The sequence below is a fragment of the Leptosomus discolor genome, chromosome 5, assembly GCF_034619465.1.
Source record: "Leptosomus discolor isolate bLepDis1 chromosome 5, bLepDis1.hap2, whole genome shotgun sequence".
Classification (NCBI taxonomy): domain Eukaryota; kingdom Metazoa; phylum Chordata; class Aves; order Leptosomiformes; family Leptosomidae; genus Leptosomus; species Leptosomus discolor.
In genome coordinates this window covers 37171113-37198572 of record NC_141395.1, presented here as the reverse complement: position 1 = coordinate 37198572, position 27460 = coordinate 37171113, and positions in this window count along the sequence as shown.

Sequence of the window (27460 nt, the reverse complement as noted above, 5' to 3'; positions counted from 1 at the left end):
TTGCTTTGTTTAGTTCTCAGGGCTCCAGATGAAGAGGTCACCAAGCACTTCCTTTGGAAGGTTGATTCACCAACTGCAAAATTTCTCTGTCAAGAATAATTCTTGCTGTTTAGCCTGCATTTTTACTGGCAGGAACACTTCTCAATGTTCAGTCTATATTTGACCTTTCTTAAGTTCCTTGTATATTCTTGAAAAACTTTTATAAATAGACTTATAGAAAACCTACTACTTGGTGGCTTTTCTTAATTCTTACTTTCCCTTACTTTCTCCTGCTATTGATTGGTCCTGTTGCTAGTTAACCAACATAACTTTTTTTTTTAAAACCCTTAAAGAATTGTTTGTTCTTGGAGAGAGACTGCATAAAATATGTGAAGCATAGTTGCAATTGGTGTATATATATATATATATATTATTTTTTTTTTTTTTTTCTCTAAGTGAAAATCCAAGTATATATTTTAAGTGAATGAGTAAGATGTGGTAGAGGTTTTTGAGATGAGATTCTTCCAGGCTCAATCTCAACACAGCATGTGTATTCAAGTTTTATGAGTATGTAAGTCCTGAAACATTAACTTTTTTCTGACCAGCAGTAAACATGTAATATTGGTTGCTAGGTACTCCACAAGATCAGGAGGTAAGTTTTGGTGCACTATCTCTTGGAAAGCAAGGACCTCTCCTCACGACCAGTTTCAGCAGAAAATGTAACTAGGTATCGATTTTTAAATGCTTCCTATCTAGACAAATAATGACTTACAATTGCTTGGTAAATGTGTTGGTTAATAACTAATAACGTTTCATTCCTCTGAAATATTCCCTGCAAATAGCTCAGTCCATTTAGAGTACTTGGTTTATTGATTCATGTCCTAGTCTTTCTCCATCTTGCTGGAAGTCCTTTCATCCTTCTCTTACTACTGAGATTCATCAGTTTTAATCTACATCTGTATTTGCATATGACTCTGAAATACAAGCTGCTACTTGAAGGTTTCACTGCCTTTGCTGGGTAGGATCCGAACTTGTACTTGAAGGATACTAAGGTTTCTGTTTCTCTTCCTGTAAAGTGATTACTTGCATAATTAATTAAAACAGCCTAGCATACATTTCCATAAGGCCCTGCTCTGGCAGTGTGGAAGGACCTAAATGTAACAAATCTTTTTTTTTTTAAATTGTGTTTTTTATTAAGAGAAGTGACCTTCTGCTGTCTTCGTGATTAAAACCATTGCAAATAATATGCAGCATTAGGATGAGGCAATCTGCTCTATAGTCTGTTTCAATTTTAGTGCCACTTCTTGGCCTATTTTTTTCCACGAGTGGGAAAATATAGGTACAAAGCAGCAACAATCACATTCTGTAAATGTGAAAACTTAAATAGGTAAGAGACAAGCTACAAGTCAGCATATGCGGAAATATTAGGTACGTCTGGGACATTCAGTACTTGTATCTGTACATGAGCAAGCGATTGTTGCTGTGGCTGTTTGTATTTGCCTAACCTTCCATTATCAAATAAAATCCAGAACAGAATACAATTTCTGTCTGAGATGAATAAGACTGGAATCCCCAGAAAGACTCTAAAGGTCAGATCACCTGTTTTGAAATACTATTCCCCAGTAGCTGCAAAGTCTTAGTGACATTAAACAGTACAAGGTATAGGTTGCTGGAAGGGTACCCCAGTGTTATATATTTAAAGCACAAGCTCTATCCTAGAAATAAATAAAAATTATGTGGTGAAAGACTTCCAACTCTGACCAGTATTTAAGGAATAAGAACGTTGCGGAAACTGTTTATAATTGGCAGCAGGTGAACTCCAGATCTCTGATGCTTCTGGCACTATGTCTGCCAGTCTGATCAGATAGTGGCTCTTGCAGAGACCAGGGACTATGGCTAAAAGTGACTTCCACACAGATTTATTTTGAAAAGAAAAACAGTGATTGCTTTATGCATAAATGGGCAAATATTTGCATTTTATAATTGTTTACACAGAGAGTAGGAAAACTGAATTATAACAAGGTGCTGTTCTCCCTTTGAAATGGGGTAGAATTTTAATTAGCCTTATTTCTTATTTAGGAAACATGGTACTATAGAAGGCTTGCTGTTGTTGGTTTGGTTTGCCTTTTTTTTTTTTTCTTTTACAGTGAGTTTTACCAGGAGGCTTCTTAACTACTATTGAAATAATTTCTTGGGCATCTATTTAGATTGAATCAGAAGGTGGTTTAAAGAAAAAAAGTAGAGAAAATGGCAAGTGTATAAAAAATATTAATTGGAAAACATCTTTTTTTCATGTTTATCAAATTCTCAAACCTAACTGTGTGCACACAATTATATAACACAACTGTCTTCCAAAAAACCCCATAAAGATTGTACAGTGATACATGTGATTACTAGAACTGTGAAACTATAGAAATTCAGTAAAGCCATTGGTGGTGATGAACAAAGTTTTTTCAAATGTGCAAATGTTAGCTAGTTAATTTCTGGGCCAGGGAGGCGGGGTGGGGGGGAGGGGAGATAGTTCTGGAAATCAGTGGAAGTTGAGCATGTAATCTTCAGAGATGCCTCTGAAAATTTCCTCCCTAGACTTAATCAGTAAATGGGAAAACAGAAGAGAGATGGGGTGAATTTGTGTAAGTAGCTAACTACAGTCACATACAGATGTAACTCTCATATTCTGGTCAGCAAGAGCAACACAGAAATGGTAGTTCCAGATAGCAAGCAGAGTTTTGTGCAAAAAAAGAAAACTGTGAGAGGAATTAAAGCTGAAATGAGAGATGTTTCTGTAGGTGACTGCTTCCATATTGCCACAATAAGATTATGTTTAGTTTCTAAGGAGATACTTTCTATGATTAAATTTCACTCCTGAACTACCCTGGATTCAGCACATCATTGAGTTACCTTGAATCCGATGATATTTAAATGAGAAAAATCCTATTCAAGGTTAAAATAATAATTTTTACTCCATGTAACTCATTTATAATATGCCTCTTTCCGTTAACACGCTGCTACCAGAAACCATTTCAAACTGTTGGAAAATATATAGGAGTTCGACTGTAAATGAGATTTTATTACTTTTACTTAACTATGCAAAAAGTTGAGTATTTATATTCTAAGCTTATTTGTTTAGGAGGCTTTCTGTAATGCAGGCATATCTGAGAGACAAAATGTTAATGTCAATATACTGGGTTAAAGGAACCATATAATTGCCTCTCTTGGTTACACCTATATTGCTTTTTAGGCTTGATCATTCAATAATGTACAATTTTACTTCTGAGCGGTTTAGTATAGCTTGGGGGAAAAAGAAGCCACATTCCATATATTTGCAGGATTTCTTGTAGTTAGAAAACATCAAACAATCTCCTGTTAGGTGCTGAAGATTACTAAGGTACAGAATCAGCTTAGCTGAGGTCAGATCCTGGCCCCTGTTATCTTCTAAGGAAACTCTGGTTTAAACTGAAAAGCTTCCATTAAATTAAACTGACAAAGCAGAACCGCCTCCTGCTGTCAATCTCATACTTGCAGAATGACACATTGGGTTGCTATTATAGCAGTGTTAGGATCATACTTCATAAGATTAAATTCCTTGGTGTTATCTTCTTGTTCATATATATCTCTCAGCATAATTGAATTATGGTCCTCTTAGACCTCTAGTTTAGCCATAACAAAACAAAACAAAAAACCAACACAACAAGCCTTTGAAATCTTCAGTCTTACCAAGTTTTTATCACTGATATGAGCAGCCTGAAACACAACTAACCTGTTACCAGTATCAGGTTTTATTTATCCTCAAGCTCAAACCATTGATGCTATTGATCTGCTTTAGGGCTAATCACTCCACTGTATAATCTAGGAAGTTGTTACATTACTTCTTTCCATGGCACTGATGTGATTCAGACTGTAGATTAGGCCAGTATACTACAAACACTAATAATCCCTCTGGTAAGATTGTGTAGTAGGGAGATAGGGACATTTCCTTGCTGAATGGGAAGTAACCTCTCACCATGACTGTTTTCTGCCTCCTTCTGGCCACAAAGGAAATATTCGTGTTTCCATCCCTTGTATTAATTTTAAGAACTGAGTTTGGAAAAGTTGTCCTAAACATGTTTTAAAATCACTAAATATTTTACTATACAACTGTGAGGTTAAGAAGAAGTGAAACATAGAGCTTTGAACCCTTCATCCTTTGCAAGACTAGAGGAAAGATGTTTAATCATTCTTTCAGACAAAGTATAATGCCTGCTGAAATACTTTTGAAACCAGAAATCAGTAGATCTGTGTTGATTTTGTTGATTTTTGCTGGATGAAGAGATCCCTGCAAAAGAAAGCTGGAGAAATAGCTATTTGAACAGGGTGCTTCCTGAAAACATCTTGTGATGACTATAGGCAGGGACTTTTTCTCCATCAAAATTAAACATTCATTTTGTACTGAAGACTGACTTCTTATAATTATACATTTTTCTTATCTGATGCTAATAATGAAATACTCTGTCTTCCATCCTCCGTTTAAGAGATGTTTTGGGGCATAGATATTGGAGAACATGGTCATACATGCAAACTACAGCACAAAGGGAAGTAAATTTAAATATGTAACTGGAGATATTCTCTACAGTCATATGTGGTAAGATGGATTATTGAGTCATCAGTGAGGAACTGTGAATGGAAGTGGTATCACCTGAAATGGTGTCCTAGCAAATTTTGAGATTTTGGTACTTTATATATAAATACAGAGACAGCCAGGTCTGCTTCTGAGAGTAATGGTAATGTTATGGATCTGTCTTAGGCACTGTAAAAGAGATGCATGATGATTATCAGGAGGCAATAGCTGGTATCCAACAAAGGTTTTTAGCAGTTGACATTCCATTATTTTAAGAGATGGAAAAGTAGCCATTGAGGAGTATTCCTGCTTAATCAACAACAAAATTAGTTTTCATGCACAAGCCACTATAAAAGGATTGCTGCGTTGTTTACAGATGATTCAGTGGCTGAATTTGGGGGGAAAAAAAAAAGCTTCTGTTTTTTGCCTGCAGTATTAGTCATCACTGTTGGTAAAACTGCAGTCTTAACACAAAAATAACTGCTAGTGTTTTATTTGAAATAAATTATTTTTAGTTAAGAATTATCTCCTTAACTTATATTCATGACCTAGACTTGCTGGTGTTAATTGAGACATACAGACTTAATGTGATGGTGTGTGTGTCAGTCTTTTCAATATAGATCAGTACTGTGGAAAAACTCGTAGGATTGACAGTTTTCATCTTACTGGCTATATTTGGTGTTGTACAGTTTAACGGCAGCAAAGGTTTCCATTTTCTATTGAATGCTACTGCAATTTATTTTAAAGTGGTTATCTCTGAACCTGAACATTTAGAAATAGAGGTTCCATTGCGTTGTAGAACAGAAACTGTCTATATGAAAATCTGTGGCTGTTTAATTTAAGGAAGGATTTAAGGTAAATTACTGTTGAATGAGTACAAAATGACTTCATGAGAAAGGTGAGCAAATAGCAGAAGATACAGAATATTAACTGCCTATTCTGTTTCAGTTTTCCCATAAAAGGTTAATTATTTTAATACGGTTATTAGAACACAACAGGGGACAGGAACAGAATAAAGAACGGGTCAACTCTTACATGAATTAGATGCTTTCAGCTCAACAGGATCTGATTAATTTTACACTAAGGCATTTCAGAACTAACTAAAGCAATGTCTGTACTTAAAATTGGGTAAAATCCCGGAGAACTAGAGAACGCCCAAAATAAGTGTTACTTCCAAAGACAGATGGAATACACAGAGTTTCAGGAAACAGTAAGCAGGCAGCCTAATTACAAGCAAAGATGATACTGTAAAATTAATTTATCCATATGTAGATATGTAGAAAGTGAGAATAAGCTGGACTGTCAGTGGACTGTCAAGAATAAATTGTGCCTCTTTGCTCATAACATGCTTAAATGAAAAAGGATGTGAGGTTAGGGTAAAGTAGCATATGTAATAAAACTTTGGTGAAGATGTGTACATAGCCCTCTCTAGCGTTTACAAAAGCAAGCAATAAACACATGGTCTTAGTAAAATTGTTGTAAAACGCACCCATTTTATATAAGAGGCAGACACAACCCCCCCCTATCCCCAGCCCAGCAACTAAAAATAGGTGTCAGTATTTTCCTGTGATGTTGGAAGTATTTTTTTCCCCTGGGTCCAGTACCAGATGCGATTCTGTATCCTACAGAATAGTGAATTTTGTAGTCAGGGTGTCTGACTATACTTCTGTTCCATTTTAAGGTTTTATAGTATACAAAACCTGGTACCTCGTTGATTATGTGTAACTAGATTTGCATGTGAACTGCATATATGGTAGGAAATCTGCAAACCCAAAAGCTGGTATGTTCTGCATTAAAACTTATTCCTTGTTTAGCTTTGTGTGAAGATTCTTCAGAAGAAATTAGGATAGGCAAATTAATAACAAAACTGGCATAATAAACATCCCTTCAGTGGATTTTTTGAGAAGCTTCCATGCTCCTGGGGTTTAGCAACACTGTCATTTGCAATCTGTAATTTTCCTGTTTTCTGCAATGATAGAGGATTAAAGACCAATTAGGCTTCAGTCTGAGCACTAATCCAGGCTTTGGACAGCTTTCCATTATTCAGATTTATATTTGAATGTAAGCACAGTTCATTATTCCAGCAAACTTTACATTTAATTTTTTTTACCATGTCGCCACACAACAGATAAGAAGATTGCTTACTTCTTGTTTTTGAAATACTGTTAAATAGCTTCTTATGATACATGGACCTACAACATTGTCTCAAGCTGAACTTTTTGAATCAAAGGACTGTTTGTAAGGGATTTATAAGTAGCAAAGAAAATTCCTAAAAGCTGATATTTAGGGCGTTGGATTTATACTGGTTTTCTGAAGACTGGGTTCTCATTGTAATATTACATATAATTGCATCACTTTTTGACATTATATTATATAACTTTTTTTGAGAGCAAAATGGTGATGAGTAAGACAAGATGCCACTTACTTTTAATTGCTTTAAATCAAAATTTGTAGGCTGCTACAGTGGGCGGGGAGGTGTGCACTGCATTTCTCAAGCAGGGAATGCTGTTTGAAGCAATTACCTAAACTGCTTAGAGACATTCAAAGAAGTCTTTCATATTTAAAGCATTTTCTGTTAGACATGAGACATGAATATCTCTATGTGGACAAGAGATAAGCTGCTTTAAAATGGTTTTCAAGCACGTTTTGAAAAAAGCATGAGGCCCCTGGAGTTCAGATCTTGAATTCCAACTCGTGTGCAGTGTTTGTAAAGTCCCTCAGCAGCAATGGCGAATTTCAGCAGGAGTATCACCGTTGTTTATCATTCTGAATTATTTTTTCCTCCTCATTGTCTATGGTTTTCATGAAGTTTCTAGTTTAATATAGTTGTGGTTTGGTTTTTTTGTTTTGGTGGTTTTGTTTTGTTTTGTTTTTTTCCCTGAAGAGCTCAGTGGTGTTGTTGACCTGCAAGCATATCCCCAGCCTAGGGACCTCAAGAAAACCTAGGGGTTTTTTTCACCATCATTCTGATGGTAAAAAAGAGTCCTTTGAGACTTACCTTTCTAATTTTGGAAAATGTTTATTGTTATAAGACCCTGTAATAGTTTTGATTTAATTCCACTGTGCTGTGGAGTGTTACACCTTTGAGAAGGAGGCATATTGGGAACTGGGATTGAAATTTGTTACTTAAATAGTTTTCTGCTCACAGGAAGGAGCAGTTTGCCAGGCACAGTTTGTTGCCTTGTAAGTCATAGCCTGACTTATGAATTTTAACATCCAGCTGCTTTTGTCCCAGGAGAAAATTCACTTACCTGTCTCCTGGGCAGTCACTACAGCTGGACAAGTCTCCCATATAGGTGGACAGTGTCTCTGAACACAATTTTAGCAGCAGGAGTAGCTTGGTCTTCTAAAAATTGATGGTAGGATTGGTCTACCAGGTTAAGTTTCTTCCCCATGATGTTATTATGATAGGGGCACCAGATCATATCTGTCCAACTGGAAACACAGGCTAGAGACAACTATGCCACTCAACTGAACCCACCAGATACGTTATTCCTTTTAGATTAACCTTTTCACCATGTGGCTTTTTTCCTCCTTAAAAAGGGAAGCTTTATGTTCTCAGGAAGAAAAAATTTCTGTGAATATAAAATAGCTTAATAAATGTATAATATTTATATATATAGATAATAATATATACTATTATATATGTGTATAATAAGAATATAATTTTTAAAAGCTATACCAGGCCCCACACAAAGTCTCCTAGCTGTTTATCTCTTCTAGTCTTGAAGTGAGATAAAAAGGTTTATTTTTGAACATTTCTGTGCTGTTCAAAAATAAAATGAAGTTTTGGTAATTGGGCTATGTGATAGGTAGAGACACGGACAATTTAAAGTGTCAAAATCCAATGCAAATTTTATTATATTGGCAAGTGAACAAGAGCAAAGGCAGCGCTGGGCGGCCAGGGAGTCTGCGCTCCGCCAACGGCTCGCGACTTCCCGCCTCGTGTAAGCACATTATATACAGTCTCATTTCCTGCATTCGTGATGTCGCAATCAGGTCGGTACTCTGTGCATGTTCCTTCTGTTGCTGGGGGGGTCTTTCTCTGCCTCCTGGTGATCGTAAGGATGAAGGCTGAAGGTCTTCCTCGTTGCCCTGTGGGTGGACTTATGCAAGAATGTGACTACTCAACCCCCTCAGCTACGGGTCCTGTTGACTTATGCAAGAATGTCCTTCGGTTGGGCTATCAAGCCTTGCGGGCACATAAATCTTCCATCCGTACCTTCCCATACAGGTTTAATGAACAAAGCACAATATGTTACTTATTACAGGCTATGATGGCAAAAACTAGATATGCATCAAGAAATCCCATTAATCTCTAAAAATGTAAATGACCTTTTTAGTACTGCTTTCATTCAGTAATACTGGTATCAATTTAATAATTTCACATAGTAATTGCCAAGGTTCTTCTTTCCTGTGTAAGGAAAGTGCAAAATGGTATGACTATAATTATTACGCCATTTTACAGAAAAGAAAGCTGAAACACAAAGAAAAAACTCAATTCCCTGAACTTGCATGATACAATGGGTTCCAAGAAGTCTTATAACAATAAACATTTTCCAAAATTAGAAAGGTAAGTCTCAAAGGACTCTTTTTTACCATCAGAATGATGGTGAAAAAAACCCCTAGGTTTTCTTGAGGTCCCTAGGCTGGGGATATGCTTGCAGGTCAACAGCCATTGTCCCTTTAATCAGCCCATCACAGCATACACAATGCACAGTCCTTAAACTGGTATTTGCATAGATTTACATATGGATAAAATAGGATTTATATTCAACAGTTACTGGTAATATTAAAAAAATCTTCTGCTTAACATGTCTGACAACAGTTGAACTTAAGAAGACCAAGAAAAATCCAAGAGGAATTGCATCTTTTAGTGATATTCATATAGTGTTGTAAAATTGTATTAGATAATACTGAAATTAAAGGCATAGTTTCCAAAGATGTTTTGGAACATAAATCCCATCATGCTTTGGTTTAGAGGTGGAGGTGGCTGAGGTTATTCTCAGCAGCTAACTTTGAGAAAACTGCTCTCCCTGGATTTTCTTGCTCATTGAATTAGAAGAGGGTAGCTAAAGTTAAGAGCTATCAGAGTAGCTTCAACTAAAACCTGACTCTGAACCCCTTCCCTGAGGAACTCATTGCTCTCTGTTGTCTTGAGAGGGAATGTAGACTGAGAGAGCTAAGCTGAAGTTCATGTTCCTGAATACTTTTATGTGTAGAAGTTTATTTAATGTCATAAAGTGTGGAGAAGTTTATTTAATGTCATAACGTATGCAAGTTACAGTAAATTCAATACAACCTTCTAAATTCCTGCTGTCATGCATCCATGGAAAGCCTGAATTTCTGATTTTCTGTGACCTCTTTATGCTCTTGGAACGGCATAAAATGACTCTGCAGCAGGCAAAACTGCTGACTGGGGAATCTTTCTCTTGGCATAAAGCTGGCAAAATATCTTTATACTTTGCTACGGCAGTCCCCATTATTCTGTCATTTCAGAGATAAGAAAGAAGAATCAGTCATTGGGTTGGAGAAGCTGGGAAGGAGGATTGAAGCAGATGTTGTCAGAGTTGAGGAGGAGATGGCAGATGCGAGACCTAAATCTGTATTGGTGGGAAGCCAGGGCACAGCATGCTCCATCTGCTCCTGCTTGCAGTGACCCAAGCAGCAGTGAACTCTCTATTATTAAGTGGAATTTACCCTTTAGGGCAGGAAATCCCCCTCTAAGTAGAGGAGAACAGTTAAAGAGACAAGACTGGAAAAAAAAGATATTACGAATAAATCAAGACTTGTCAGAGGTGGTTGATGAATCACTGACGGCACATTGACGTGTCATTAATGAAATAAATGTAATTATAATAATTTTTAAAGCAAAGATGTATGTCTTTGTTTCACCCATCCCCTGGATGAGGAATGAAATAGACTGATGAGATGTGAGAGTTATGCTTACGGTGTGCAATGAAAGTTCAGGTTATGGTCCCTCACAACAATAGTAGCATGCAGCAGAAAGCTGAAAGCAGTGGCGATCATACTTGTAGGAGATGACCTTTCCTAGAGAGCAACGGGGTTCTCAACAGTTTGCCAAAACCTGTCAGATGTATACATATCTCTGTAGGAAGGTCTGCTGCAGGGGAAAATTTCTGGTTTCTGTCTGCTTCGCACAAGAGCTTCCTTGTCTTTTGTGTTCAGCAAAAAAATTTTAGAAGTAGACTGTCTTCCTGAATGTTGTTCAGCCTCTTTCCTTCCAGGCTGCTTTTGATAGAACTAAAACAAATTATTTTAAAAACCTATCCAGATTGCATTTTTCTTGTTTTTCCTGAAAGCCCAGACACGTACTGTCCATTGGTAAGAGAGCGAGCTGAATTAGAGTCTGTTTATGAGAAACAGAAATGTATGCCGTATTTCAGAAAATGTTGTGAATGTCCTAATATTTTACATTGTAGGAGCTTGGCTGGCTGTAATATCTCACAGAAATGTGAATTTCCTTTCCTTGGAAAAGGGACTGCCTCATTAGAATAAAGGAAGGTTTATGATGAGAACATAAAATGCTTCTATTTATCCTAATATTTAGCTCAATAAAGGCGCAAAGAGCAGCGAAAGAAACTTAATAAAAAACTTGTTATCCCTTTTAGTGGCAGAAAAATTTCAAGATCATATCAATTGCAAGATCATATGATGCCACTTAATTGACTTGGACAACTATGCATTACAGAAGGAGGTCAATAGATAGTCTTTTTGGATGTACGTAGTTAGATCTTGCTTTAAATAAGAAGCGATAAGTCTCAAGAATGGCTTTATTCTGTTCAGAAAAACTGTAAATGAAATATTCTTTATTGCTGGACTATTAAAGAGTTTACAGGAGTATAGAGAAAAAATAATTATAATAAGAGCAAGCAAGAAATACTCGTATTTATACAATGGAAGTGTCTGTAAAAAACAGCTGCTAGGAGATGAAAGAAAGAGATAACAGACAGACAATAGTAGTATTGTTTCAGAAAGAGAACTTGAAGACTGAATTAATTTAATTTCTGGTTATTGCCATGGACACAGCTGTAAGTTTCACCTCTGCCCTGTGATAAATGCAATGAATTCCTTTGAGTTAAGCTGAATGATCAAGCTTCTGGATGGTAATTAGCAGTAAGTCCTGAAAGAAATTCTAATCTAACATGTTGCAATTGCTCACTGTGATTGATTACATTATTGATAGTGTAAACATAATTTCCTCTGCTTTATAACAGGAAACTTAATCATTGGAAAAATAGTCCGGTAGAACTGGCATGTTAGTGCCTTTCGGTCTATTGCTGTGGGTGTGATGGTGGTGATCTAGTTCTATCTCAGTAATGACATAAATGCTCTTGTGATTGTACATTCCTCTCAGCTTCAATTTTTCAGTCTTTTAGCTCTTTCCGTTCCTCTCTAGAGCAGTGTAGCAGAATTCTTGATAAAGGTGGAAAAGGGAAATAAGATTCAGAAATTTTTTATCCTTTTTCAATGTCTTTGATCTCGTTGAGATTCTCTTCTCATTTGGAGCATCGGTCCTGAAAGAACAGTAATCTTTGCCTGGGTCCAACAGGAAACCTTAATATCTGAAGGGAGACTGAGTAGGAGGTAAAGACGTAAGTCAGAAGAATTTTATTTCATGTCAAAGAAAAGCCTCAGTTTGTTACTGTTTTCATGGCAAAGGCACTTTAATATTACTGTAATACAGTGATCTGGAATTGCTCCTTCCCATATCTTCATGTTCTCTCTGGAAGCCCAGATCCAGGTGGGATCTGGAAATGTTGGTGACCCTTGGAGAAAGAGCTCAATTCAGTGAGCAATCTCAGTGCATGAAACCTCTGTGAGGGATCCCCATCTTGTTGAGCCGTAGGTGTTTCATGGTGGGCATGTGCTTTTGGAGTGGGGCACCTGACTTCTGCTCCTATTTAAATTCTAAGAATTACAACCTGCATCTCCCAAGACATATTCTGAACATCCAGGATATAAATGACTTTTTCTTCCCTTCTATTGAAACTTTTTGAAAGTAATTTCTAAAATTGGGGTTTTACTGGGTCACTGCTATTTTTCAGTCATTCTGGTCTTATAGGGATTAGCTAGTAATTGAAGCTGAAGAGCCAAAAGGACAGAGTAAATTCATCAGCCCTGTGCATATATATTTTTTTCTATACAGTAATTAGTACACGTTTATCAGATTTGCCTGGTGACCTAGGTTGGGGTAGGAGCTGAGCTTCTGATGTGGTTTTTTTTTTTTTTTTACTTTTGTATACAGCAATTTTATGCTTATTATTTTAATTGAAAAAAAAAAAACCCAACCCTGAGCATTTGCTTTTACTGTAGTCTATCTTTCTATGCTACCTGACATTATCTGTAAACAAAGATACAACAATTTGAACAAAACAAGCATGAACATGACTGAATAATAGATTATTAAATTTGCAGGAAGACAATAGGTATTTCAATTAAGGAAACATCAAAAATCTGCATATAAAAATGTTTAGCGTGAAGACTACAACATCTAACAAGACGAGACAAGCAAGAACTCTTCAACAGAGGTAGGCTGTAATTGGAGTTGCACAGTAAGAAAGACAAAGAAAACTGACTTTTCAACCTCAGTTGGTTTTTTTTTAGGGAATGAAATTTGTCAAGAAACCTAGGAGAAATCTCATTCCACTGTTTACTGCCATATCATCAAGGTAACAGAACAAAATGTGCTAAAAGAAAAAAGCATCGAAGAAATTCTGTAAAAAGAAATGGCAGCCTGGGATAGATGGAAATACTCCCTCTGAGTCAAATCAAGCCTTGGAGAAGAATAATACTCTCTTATGTTTTATCTTCATTAGCAACTATTCTGCATCCTATTTAACAAGTATTTCTGTAAGTGGCAGAACGCATGACGCTTGATTTTCTCCAGTGCCATCTGTCGTGTGAAATCTCTAATAATTGTTGAATCTGCCCTGTAAACACTTCTTCAGTGGGAGTATGAATCTGTCTCTCTCCTTGGTCGTTTCATGCCACCTCTTCTGCCAAACCTGGGAGCTTAATGTCTTTGGTACTTCTAAGTGTCAAATAGGGTTGACCTTGGATCCTAAGCATGGATGAGAAGTTTGGTGTTTGGAGAATTACAGGGTGGAGAATGGTGGTTAATGGGAATTTATAAGTTCTATTTCCTTAGTAAGGAGGGAATACTGAGCTGGGCTTAGGAAAGGAAGCTTACTTCTGTAATAAGTTCATGCTGTTTTCTAGAAATACTGTACTTTTGAACAATCAATTAGTAATGCTAAATGACTGAGCCACATTCAGGACGCCGAATTTGATCCTAACTAGCTGACTGCATCTCTGTGTGCATTACAGCTCTTAGTCTGACATTAGAAGCAAGTGCTTACGCTCAGAGATGATGTGATGTTAGGCATCTGTACGTCTTCTTTTCACAGACTGACTTTCAGCCTTTACACAGAAAGTGTCCCTGTCGAGTGCCTGATTTGGTTGTCACATATAGCAATGTAATTCCATTAGCTCAACTTTGATGATGTTAATTCTCATTTAAATGATCATTGGTGACAGAAGAAGGCGGCGCTCTGTATCTCATCTGAAAAATGTAATTACCCTGTGCATGTAGAGATTGATCAGATTCTCCTGGAGTTGAGGAAAATCCTCCCACTGATCTCGGGAGTCTTTGGGCCCTTATCTCAGAGACTTCTGTTTTATTTTGAGGTACAAATAAATAGCCTTAACAGCAGTGATCAAGCAATGCTGGTCCTGTTTAGAAGATGAATCAGCCAGTGAAGAGAAATGGAAGCTTAAATGGGAGGTATTGTAGTCTAAAGGATAAACCATTGTTTTCATAGCAGCAGTAGTTATTTCAATAGACTGCACTTTTATCGCCAAGTAACAAACCCTATTTAAATCTCTGCTCGAAGTTGGCTGTCACTAAAATACTAGTAATGCTTTGAGCAGGTAGAAAAACATTGTCATTAAGGTCAAGGATCAGAGCCTTCTCTTTGGTAGGGAAATCTCAATCATGTGAATATGTCTCCATTATGATAAAATAAGGAAGTAAACTACAAAGAGGTCATTGACTGTAAGAAGCAATTTTCCAGCTCTTGTTGCTTCTGATGCTCTACAGCGTAATCCACAAACAAAAGCATAAATCAACAGCAACCTTTTCCAGCAGGTTAGCAGAGAATGGGGAGAGATGAAACCACATAACACAGGATATTAAATTGCCATGACCGATTTCCTGTAATCATTCTTAAAATAAAGCAGAACGTTTCTTCCTTATAATTACAAAGATATTTTGTAAAATCCTGAATATTTTAGAAGTGTTTAAGAGCATCCAATATAATAAGTCTTTCTGCTGTAAAAAAATATGAACAAGCAAACAAACAAATGCAAGTATTCATATATATTCCCCTGCCATGCTACTGAATTTTCCTATTACATGCATGACTGCTCCCTATTCTGGCACTTACTTTATCACAACATTTACAAAGGCTTCTAGGCCATGAACAAGTAGTTTCAAGAGAAGTATTTGGAGGCTGCTCTGTCTATAAATACAATCTGTTTTCTTTCATTTCTTGATAGTATATGCTCAGCTATAACAATTCTGCAGACTCAGCTATTGGGAGCATTTATAAATTGTGTGCATTTATGTTTCCCAGCATCTCTCAGAGTAAAAATTATCTCAATATTTCGATGGTTCTTCAGTTAGCAGCACTGCTTACAATCCTCACAGGCATGTATTTTTTACAATTAAGCTAAATTTAATGATAGAATCATGACCTTCTTAAATTACATTTAAACTTTTAAATGCTTAGCTTCATTTCAGTTTTTTAACATGTCAGAACCATACCAGGATGTCAGTGGTCCAAGCTGTGCGCACAGGTACCTTCCCTGCTGCTGTCTTCCTCACGAATGTCCCAGTTTGTGGGTCATGCATACTTTTGTAACGATACCTTTAGTGACTGACTTCAGCACCTTTAGTACTGAAATTTAGAATGAGGGCAAATACAGTGAGTGTTGAATGTTTTGAAAAGTTAATAAAAGAGGAAAATATTTATGCCTAGGACATGAGCCTGAGATCAGGATTTCCAGTTGCTACTCGATACTGCCATTGACTGAAACTGATTGCTGTTTGGGTGTAACGGGTTTGTGTGTGCGTGGCAAGGTTTTGGTAGCGTGGGGTGTTATAGGGGTGACTTCTGTACAAAGCTGCTAGAAGTTTCCCTTATGTTGGATATAGCTGATGACAGCTGGCTTTAAGATTGACCCGCCACTGGCCAAGGCCGAGCCAATCAGCGACAGTGGTTTTTGCCTCTGTGATAATGTATCTAAGAAAGGGAAAAAGTTACTGCGCAGCAGTAATTGCAGCGAGTGAGAGGAGTGAGAATATGTGAGAGAAACATTCTGCAGACACCAAGGTCAGTGAGGAAGGAGAGGGAGGAGGTGCTCCAGGCACCAGAGCAGCGATTCCCCTGCGGCCTGTGGAGAAGACCATGGTGAGGCAGGCTGTCCCCCTGCAGCCCATGGGTGGTGGAGCAGATGACTGCCTACACTCCGTGGAGGGCCCCCACGCCGGAGTAGGTGGATATATGAAGGAAGCTGTGAACCCGTGGGAAGCCTGTACTGGAGCAGGCTCCTGGCAGGACCTGTGCCCCATGGAGAGAGAGAAGCCCACGCTGGAGCGGGTTTGCTGCTAGTGACCCCATGAGGGGGACCCACGCTGGAGCAGTCGGTTCCTGAAGGACTGCACACCATGGAGGAGACCCACGCTGGAGCAGTTCATGAAGGACTGAACCCGTTGGAAGACTCACGTTAGAGAAGTCATGAAGGACTTTCTCCTGTGAGGGGGACCCCACATAGGAGCAGGGGAAATGTGTGAGGAATCCTCCCCCTGAGGAGGAAGAAGTGGCAGAAAACAACAGAGTGATGAACTGACCCCAACCCCCATTCCCTGTTTTCCCCCCTGTGCTGCTGGGGGGGAGGAGGGAGGAAAATCAGGATCAAAGTTAAGCCCAGGAAAGAAGGGAGGGCTAGGGGCAAGGGGTTTTAAGATTTGGTTTTATTTCTCATTACTCCTCTCTGAGTTGATTGCTAATAAATTACATTTCCCTTCAGTTGAGTCTGTTTTGCCCGTGACGGTAAATGTTGAGTGATCTCCCCGTCCTTATCTCAACCCCACAAGCCTGTTGTTATTTTTTTTTTCCCTCTCCCCTGCCCAGTTGAGGAGGGTGAGTGATAAAGTGGCTTTGGTGGGCACCTGGCATCTGGCCAGGGTCAGCCCACTGCATTGAGGTTTGTTATTTGGTTAACTATTCTGGTAAGGTTATGCTTTCATCGTGAGGTGTAAATGTGAAGTATTGTTCTATGGTAGCAGATTAGTGGTTAAAGTTGGAACCAGCTTGTTATTCTAAACTTGGTATTTTGGGACTTATGTTTTTAATAATTTCTTCTCAACATTCCCATCCCTGCTTAGCTTTCATAGAAACAGTCTCTTATCCCCTCCTATGTGCAACTTTAAGTAGATATTTTCAGAGAAGTCCGGATGTCCAAACAGCCTTGCCATTTCCTTTTTTGATTATATAGTATCTTCAGTTCATTACAGTTAGAAAATACCTGCAAACTTAGGCTATAGTGTGCTGCTTTTAAGTGGTGCTGAGGGGAACTGAATTTTGAAACAAAGGTTTTCTTTGTTGTCGCCTTAAAATAGAGTCAATAGCTTAAAGTCTGTCATTCCCAACATTTTGCTGCTAATGTGAGCAATGAGATTTGTTCTGTTTTGGTGGACCTTCCCAGACAGTTAAGGAATTTTTTTTTTTAATAGGTTGTGTATATATATCTACCTGTAAATTTATAATTAATAAATAAACCTTGCTGTAAAAATGTCAGAAAATTGCCATTTGAGAAGCTACCAGTGAAGAAGAAATTAAAATTGAAAATAGAATAAAGAATGTAAGTTTACTCAATAGCAGAATCATAGGAAAAAAACAGCTTCCATATTATAAAATTATAAAATTAAACTGTTTGTACTTTTTCTATTCAGTTTAAAGAACTTATGCTGTGAGTAGGAATGTTCATAATGAATTTTACTCTTCAGCCGGTACAAGTTATTTGTAGCTGAATACATAATTCTGTTAATTTATTCAGCACCAGAATTGGAAATAGCTATCGTTAACAGGCAGGAAACTTGTTAATGTGAAAAGCCAAAGTTTACAGAAAAAACAACTGGTGTTAAGTCAGTGTTTCAGTATGGTCCTTGTAAATAAGTTTCAGCCTTGTGGAGTGGGGTTGGTCCCCTGCAGTTCTGGGGGCTTCAGACAGCAATAGCCCAAAGGATGGGGCAGGGTGAACCATCCCTGGGAAGTTAACAGTACATCCAAGGAAGTTATGTTGGTGTTACAGTAGTTGTTAATGAAGAATACTTAATGTTCTAGAGAAACTTGACACAGGAAAAGGATAAGGGCAAGGGATCTGTGTTTCTTCCCTTCTATGCTGGTGCTGCTCTCCTATGTGGTCTCTGAACATTTTGCTTATCCCACATAGCACTCACGTTTTCTCCATCTGCTTAAATCATCAGTCAAATTACAATTCCATTCAAAATTAAGTATCATGCACACTAAGTGAAGTAGCTAAGCAGGAGCAGCTTTGACATACTGTGTCCTCACAGCACTTATAATTATAAATAGTTTTACTCAAGTAAGCTAAAAAGAAATAGGTGTTTCTTTCACTGAAATGTTGCTTTCTTCTGCAACTGAGATTTTATCTATTTGCTGAGTAAAACTTTGACAAGGACCTTCTTTGTTCCCTGTAAGAGAGTCAGTTGGATGTATCTATAAAAGATCACTTTCTCAAATCTTTGTTCCTCTTTCAGAACCATTTCAAAAATGAGGAGATTTTTTTCTTTTTTGGTATAACTGTACTAGGACAACAATTCAGAATATTTCACCTGTGAAATTAAAATGCAGTAAATAACTAATATCAGCAAAATACTATGAACAGTTTTGTTGTTTGACCAGGATAGGAAAATTGCAACAAAATCTCATGCAAACATGTTTCTTTGATATTTGTGATGTACTTTTGTAAGACAGAGGCTATACACCAGAAACTTTTGGAGAACATACAATCAATTTTCTTTTTATCTAAAGGAAACTTAAACTTAGTGATCTGTGTAACCTCTGGATAAAACCTTTCTAAATAATAGGTGATTGAACAAAACCAGCAAACATTAACAGGCAGACAAAACCCTATAAATGGAGATGATTACAAGAAAAAAGCTATTAGTCAATATGTTGATTTTAAACGTAATTATAGAAATCTTTATTTTAACTATGTTTTAGCTTTGTCTTATCTCTATGTATTTTAAACATGTTATGATACTCTTAAAACTGCCTTTTACATCTTTCTTCATGGTATTGTTTCACTGCTTTAGAAAGCGGTGAAAAAACTGCAGGCTAGTATTAAAATGCCCCTGGTTGTCTGCCAAAGCTCCATGCCTAATCAGTGCTTTTGTTGTGGGTCAAAGTGAGGTGCACCTTACCGATTTAAAAGTTATATTTCTTAAATAGTTTTGAAATTGTATTTCTTTGTGTATAAACAGAAGGGCATTGCCAGCAGGACCCCTGTTTTCACTCAAGAATCCCTTCTTATAAATTATCCCAAGTCTGCATAGTAATGAGGCCATTTATATGGAAATAAATGCACTGCTATTCTTTTGCTGGCTCTCCAGTACTTCATGAACTGCGTTTCACATTATGAGAAGTGCTTCATGAATCAGATAAAAAGCAAAATTGAGACACTGGTAATTTCCAACTTCCTTTGATAAATACTACTCCAAACATGAAGGTGGTGAAAGAGTCAAGAGGTGTAAGACAGAGGTGATGCAAGTGATAATAATGTCAGGGGCATCTAATGCTATTGCAGATAATGGTTTCTTCTTCCTTGGGTGATAAATACAGGACCAACAGCAGAGACATTTATCAAAACATAAACAATAAGCTTACACAAAGGTATTTATTTTCATAGAGGGAGGTGCCTTTTACTTTTGGATGATGACTTTTATCAATTAAAATCAATAGCTTCTCCACTACATTAGCAGAGCTGTACTTACCAAGTAAGAAGGCTACTTGATCTCATTCCCTTAGATAATGATGATTTCTGAGGTAGGCAACACATTGATTCATAAAAATATAGTTGACTTAGATTTTCTTTTCAAGCAACTCCTAGTGACTTTGTAAGCAAATGCAAGTAAGTTCAGGCAGAACTAGCAAGTATTTCAGGTGTGTTATCTCCAGTGAATAGCAACAATTGCAACAAAGTCATGGTAGAATGTTACCTTGCATTAATTCATTTTGAGCTTCACCAGGTAGTGAGCGAAGGCTAGAATTTGCGTGAGGAAGCCCTAGAGTGATAAATCTGTAAACTGGTAATTTGGAACTAATTTCTAATAAAGGAGCTACTGAATTCCTAGGGAATTTGTGACACTGTACTCTCACCAGTTATTGAAGGTCATAACTGATTTTAGTAATTTTTTCCATCACAAACTGAAAATTATTAGTCATTTGTAAAACTTCATATTTCATCTATATACACACACCTTTCTGTGTGTGAGTAACAGCATTTGTAATTTTATTTTCAATTCACAATATTGCTTTTGGTTCTTAAAACCACTATTCTTTGAGTCTTGTAAATTACTAAAAAATTCCTCATGATTGGAATGAATGCATTTGGAAAGCAAATCTGTGAGAATAGAATAAATAAACGTAAAGAACACATTTTAAATCTCAACATTGTAAAGGAGAAAGGATTGTTTCGTTTTTTTTTTCTGGGGACTGAATTATAGCACACTGTAATTCAGGTTGGTACTGTAAGATCTTCCAGACATTTTCTTATTTTTAGGTGAGTGAGGATAGGGGGAGGGAAAATATAAAATTAAAAATAAGGAAGGATGAATATTTCTTGATTTTTGTTAGTGAAATTATTAATTTGTCTTAGTAAAAAAATGTTGGATTGGCTACCTTAGCTGACTATGATTGAACAAAAATTTACCATAACCCAGGAAACCTGCAGTTCTGCTACGCTTCGCAATTAAGGGCACTTGAAGATGTAGCAAGGATTCAGGATCATTCTGTTTCTTGGGTAGCAAGTTAGGTTTTGGAACTGCAGGTGGGTGGGTGGTTTTTTTTCCTCCCCTTTTCCATAAATAAAAATGATTGTTTAGGATATTATGTATTTTCTTTGGCCAGTGAAAGAGCTGTTTGAACCTTCACAACAACCATTCTAGGAAAAATAAGTGAATCACAAATTGGAGGGGCTAGGGAGAGGGGGAAAAGGAAGAGGGAAAGGTCCTTCACCAGTGAAACTCACACTCCATTTGTCACATGGAGTTCCCTAGCTCCAGGGAGGAGAAGACATGCTACTTCTTTCTTCATGCAACTTGTTTGTATACAGAGATTTGTCAAAGGTATTCATCTTGAAATTTGTCCACCTGGTGGTTATTGCATCAGGATGAAATATAGGAGAATAGTTTTCCTTTAAAAAAAAAAAAAAAAAAAGGAAAAAGCAAAGGCAAGAAAATAAATGGAATAAAAGTGGAGATTTTTCTTACTATATCAACTCCATCTTTTCTTGATGTCTCCCATTTCTCCCCCAGAAAATGCAATCTGGAATGGAGTGTATAAAACAGATGCTTTAAAGAGCCTTCACAAGTTGGCAGTGCATTTATTTATGCGCATTTCACCCTGACTCATTACATATCATCATGAGGCTCCCCAGGCTACACATAAAAAGAAGAGCAGACATAAATCAGACTAGATGCAACCCTTCCCTTTCTTCACCATGTTTCAGATGCACCCCCCCCCCCCAAACCCGTAATACACATAGGGAACCTTTTTTTTGCTCCTTATTACTCGCAGAGGGAATACCATTCTCTATATTATCGTCACTCTCTTTATCCAATAATAATGGTAATAATGCTAGTCCTCTTTGCATATGTATTTTAAAGGAGGATACAATTCTGTGGAGACACAAGAATGTTATTTTTGCCATTTTTCATCTAATCGCTTGAGAATTTTTCTTCCTAGCAATAGTTGATCTCAATTTCTAAGACAAAAAGTTTCTACTAAACAATTCTTAAGTGTTTTATCCCTCTGATTTTCACTCTATATATGGAAAAAAAAATCCAGTCTTTAAAGTGCTGTGACATAAATGTATCTTTTTTCCTTTTCTTTGGGGACAGTAAATCCAAAATAAATTCATTTTGATTATTCTACCGAATGCAAAGTTTTCTGAGCTTTTTTTTTTTTTGCAACCTGTTCCCTAAGGGTGGTATTCTTTCTGCCTCATTTTAGGCTAGTCTCCTGAAACAATCTGTCTAGACACTTTTAGGTTCAATGAAGTGAGAAAGGTTTCCCTGGAGGATGATCCCTGGTACCTAAGTGGGTGTTCTGCTCTGAATTTCTCTTCAGAGAAACAGGACTGTATCCCTTGTCAGTACAAGAACATGTCTCAGTTCCCTATTGGAAATAAATGACTGAGTACCTTTTCTTCAAAAATTTTTTTTTTTGTCCTTTTGTGTTGGGATTGAGATTTTTTATTTGGTTTGGTGTGGGTTTTTTTTTCCTTATAGATATCCTGATCTGTGCATTCAAAATATATTGCAGAAGGCTCTGCCAACGCAATTCAAGAAGTTAGAGACTCCCCCAAGATCTGTGTAATTCACCGTATATCTGACAGTATGCTTTCAAAGGGCTGAAAAAGTGAGGGTAGGCTGTGCTTGGGCCAAATTTGAGAATTAAATCAGTTTTTGGAAGGTGACGAAGTAAATAGTGCAGATAGGAGAGAGAAATTTCTGCCAAGGGCATAAAAGAGAATTCTGGGCTTGATAGGCCAGTAAGCAAGCTGCTGCTTCTCGGCTTTAGCCGAGGCATATTGAAATTGATTGTCTTTTATTTTTTATCTTTTTATGATGTTGATCAGTCTTAGTGTGGAAGAAAGTAAAGATTTAGTGATGTGGGAAAATAACAGGCAGGTCCAAGGGGAGGTAAGGTCTTCCCTCAAATCTGCTAACTTATGAGTCAAGCACATAAGTTAAGATTCAGGTTTATCCTTCAAAAAAGGACTATGTGAGAAGAGAGTAGGGGCAATGATAAGAAAGACCCCTTTCACCAAACCCATTGTAGTAATCTTTTGATGAAAGAAAGATTATTCTTTCCTGAATAGACGTGTCTCAAACTTGTCTTGGGGCATGTTGTTCAACAGCTTAAAGATTATGCCAGAATGTTGCCAGCATGAATTTTAGATGTCAGCGGAGGTGACAACTGAATCTTGCTGTACAGGTTGGTAAAGATCATCCAAAATTGTAAATATTAAATAGCACTATTGTTCACCCAATGGATCCTCAACCTGTATATATTAGGAGGAACTTTTTCTTGTTTCCAAAGACTACTGCAAGAAAGATTCTTTTTTGCACTCTTTTGTGGCGGTACTTAGTGGGTTTTTTTACAATTCTAAATGGTCAACATTGTTACTAAAACTAAATGTTTTACATTTATTTGAAAGATACAAATAACTAAGCATTTCTTTCCAAATGGAGTGTAGCATTTGTTTAAACTCTCTGGGTCAAAAAATTATTATTTTAATATATATATATAAAATCTGTACATTGCTGTATCTAGCAATTTGACTGCAGTCAGGATGTATAAATCACAAGTCTAGAAATTTAAAATGTTACAATAGAACATAAAATACTAGCGGATGATCAAAATCTATGAATGTTGGGATTTTCATCTTCCAGTCAGGAAAACTCACCTGCTTAGGTAATGATATAGAGAGATTTTTGTCTTCAGGTTTTATGCAATGCAATCCTCTCTCCTTTCATTTTTTTTCCTCTTCTGGTAGCATGATTTTAAAAAAATTTGTATTGTAAATGAAGTTGGAATAATGCATAAGATTACCTATTTTGGTTGTCCTGTACTGTTAGATAACAGAAACGATCTTGGAGGAGGGTTCAAAAATCATGCTTTTGCTTTCATCACAACTTTCCTAGCTATTAAGACAGGTTGCTTCTTTTTGTAGCTCTGTAATACACTGGCTGTCTCTTTGGTGTCTTCCTTGAAAGAATAAATGCACTCCAAAAGGAATTACTGCCAGAAGGGAGACTGCTTCTTATGCAATCAACTGGAGGAAAGCTGCTGATCCTGATGCTAACTCAGCTCACAAGGTTCAGTGAGCTATGACTGAGTTTCAAGACCCACGTGAATTTTCTGAGAATAAAGGCCAAAGGAATAGATTTATGCATCAAAACTTAGTGAGTTGAAGATTGTACAGGAAACCTCACATGAGAATCATATGCTTAAGAATTCCAGTTCTGTTTCCAGGCTATCCACTGATTCAGGTCACCCTACTTGGCGATGCACTATCTTGTTTTTCAGCACTGTTCTCTCAGCTGAACAGGGTGGACCCTAAGTCTATAATAAATCTGTATAATTGAAATAATATGCTTAAATTGTTTTATATTAGAAGAGCACACTTTTAAATTCCATTTTATGATTATACATATATGTATATGACTTAAAAAAAAATTATACTGTTCTTCAATTGGTCGTTGGTCTGAAAATATTTTCTGTTATGCCTAATTCCTTGTTTCTGTGTCCAGTGCATTACAAAGCAACATCCTACTATGTCAACCAGCATGCTTCAAAGAATAACTTACAGCTGGTTTTATTAATTATAACCTTATGTAAAACTACCAGAGGTGAGCCTGGATTTCTGGACCCAAGTATCAATGTGTTGATGCTTAACCACATTTCTGCTTTCCTAGTGGCATAATGGAAGCTATGTATCTTCTACATGTGGAAGGTAGCAATGTCCAAGCAAGTAGCTGCAGATCTAAATGGGGGAATTCCAGCTTAATCTCTTGCTTTTGTTTTTGCATGTTTCCCTGGGACCATGCCAGATGAGAAAAGTGGGCAGTAGCAGAATTTCCCAGCATTGCTGTTCCACTTCAAACCTGGGAATATTTGAACTTGTGTTCATTTGCCTTAAACCTAGCAGATCACTTTAGAGACAGGGACTGCTTTTGACTACATTGCTATGTCACAGTCTCCTTTACTAGATAATGCAAAGTCTACAGGAAGGGAGTGAATCCAGCCAGGGAGAGTCTTGGGAAATAAGTGCTGGTTTCACTTACTGATTTTAAGGTGTTCAATCTCTTTATTTCTAGGCCCTTCTAGCAAGGACGTGGTATGTTCTCATGCTTTTGTTGTTAGAAGAAATAGGAATAAACAGACATGATAAAGAATCAAACCAATGTAGATGGGGATTCAGACCAGTTTTGCTGGAGAAGGCTTTCTGGAAACCCGGTTATGTTCACTGGAGAGATCTGTCATAGCTTCCAGTTATTAGATCAGATCCCACCAGTCTTAGTCATCTTCATTATTTACTGTATTGCTCACTGCTACTCTTGTTGAAAAATCTGTAAGGTCTTAACCATAAAGGATATGTTAAATCCTTTATGTTCAGTTAAAAACAAAGCACAATCCCCCACCTTAATATTTTGAAGTAAGTTTAATGTTTTCAAGAATAATTTAACATACTTTTGTATGAGAAAAATATTAGAACTGATTTCATCATAAAAATGCTGGCTGTTTCTGGAGATCAGCATTCATATGAGGAATAATTAGGTTATTTTTATATGGTGAAGTCAGGTCCTATTAATGTATTGATCTTACATTTAATAAACTTTTAGATACAACATGTGGGTGAACTTATGCTACTTGTGTTGGAGTGATGAACATAATAATGGTATTACAGTTACCAGACAGAAATTACTTGCATTATATAAGTTATTCTCTACTAAATGTCTAGCTCAAGACTTGTCATAATTCTACCCTTTTCTCAATATTATTTAAGTAATACCAAATGCTCTTAACTTCAGGAGACCAAACACTTAATTTCAGCAATTCAAACTGAACAATACATAAATCCTTACCTGTATCTGTAGTTAGCTGTGTGCTAGGCACTGTACAAAGTTTTAACTTTTCAATGCTCTAAATTTTCTTTGAAAACCTGTAGGCCAGTCATGTAAAGAAGTTATTCAGATGGCATTAAATATAATTTTTTTGGGCAAGATTAGGTATTAATTTTTTTCTGTTGTCTTGATGGTATCTTTGAAGGAAGCCACTCCTTGTAGATGCTTCTGTCTCATCTTCTCATAAATACTGCCATTAACAAAGCCATGTAATACTATTTCTTTCTACTATTTAAAAGCCAATGAAACAGTGTGTTTCCTCACTGTGTGTAATCTGCTGTGGTGCAATGTAGAAGAAATAGTTGACATTTCACTGGTTCCATATTTATCAGTATCTGCTGTGGCTGTCAGCCCAAAGGTGAAGTTATTTCTTGATTTTAGTCTGGTGCAAGGAAGGGGAGAATTTGGTATATCTTTAGACCCATTTCTCGACAGTGAGAATTAGTGTTGGCCACCAAATGTGCAATAAAATGTCACAGCAAACAACACTGATCCTTTGTAATGTTAAGACATGGTAGATTTGGCAAGACTTTAAAGAGAAGTATGAAGTAGATTACATGACTGATTGGCATAAGGAAAATTGGTCTCCAGTCCCCAGTCTACTCTGTGCAAGTAAGTCTTCATTTGGCAATATGGAGACCCAATTTTATGCCATGATGTGAGCACTCACAAGAGACTGCACTTGTTGCCCAGTGCAGCAGTGAAGAACATTCTGCATCTTATCAAATGTTATGGCAAGAAAAGCAAGTTGTTAGGCTTTCAATTTATCTTTTTTTTTTTTTTTTTTTTGGGGGGGGGGTGGTGTTTGCTTGATGGTTTTTTTTAAGTTCTTTTCTAATTTACTATCTTTTGGGATGGGTAAGGTATGTTTATTGTAAATCTGTTTGCGAAATTGGCATCAAATTTTGTTTGCCAGCATTACAGTTAAGAGGAGAAAATTGTGCTTGGACATGTGAAGAAAATGGATGTTTAATTATACTTGCTTTTACGGCTATTGGAGTTTAGCTTTTAGAAACAGCCTATCATTGCTCCAAGTAATAGTGCCTGGAAGTGATTTACTGTTTTCTTTCCACCCGTTACTGCTGCACAGCAGACTTGAAGTGAAAAATTGAGGTTTTTGTTATTGTGGGTTCAAATTCCAAAGAGTTGTATTTCAAACATGAACATATCCATCTCGTCCTTCATAAAAAAAAATTCTCTTCAAAGGTGTCATTGGGAGTGGTATCTATGTATGGAAATCATATGCTTGCATACAAAGAATTATACTTGATTTGCATCACATAAGAAATCTCTGGTTTTCCCAAAATTCGTACTTTGGAGTATTTCTGAGTGAATCATGGGGGTTGGAATTCTCTTGATCCAACATTTTTGGTCTTGGACTAGATGATTCCAGTCTAACAGTATTCTTCAGCTGGGTTTAGTATGAAAAGCATGTCATTGAGATTAACTATTCCTTAATTTTGTTGTCTTCTAAAAATTTCTTATTTAACTGGCAGAAACAACATTATACGAATAAAACCACTGTCAAGAAGTTATCAATAAATAACTGAATATTTTAAATTACATAAAGGTTGAAAAATAGTACTAATCCAAATTATTAGCCAATAATAAAAAATAGAAAACATCAGTATAATCAAATTGCCACCTAAAAATCTTACTTTGTTTATCCATACCTATAATAGAGAAGTAAGTGGGTAAAAATAACAATTAAAAATCCCAGACATGCACCTAGGGAAACCAGAAATATATATTCCATAAGCTTTTACTAGGACAGACCCCCAATGCAACAAGATATTTTTTTCTTTAATTGAATTCCTCTTCCAATCTGGTTGGTGTTTTGAACTGCTATTTAAAAGACTTGT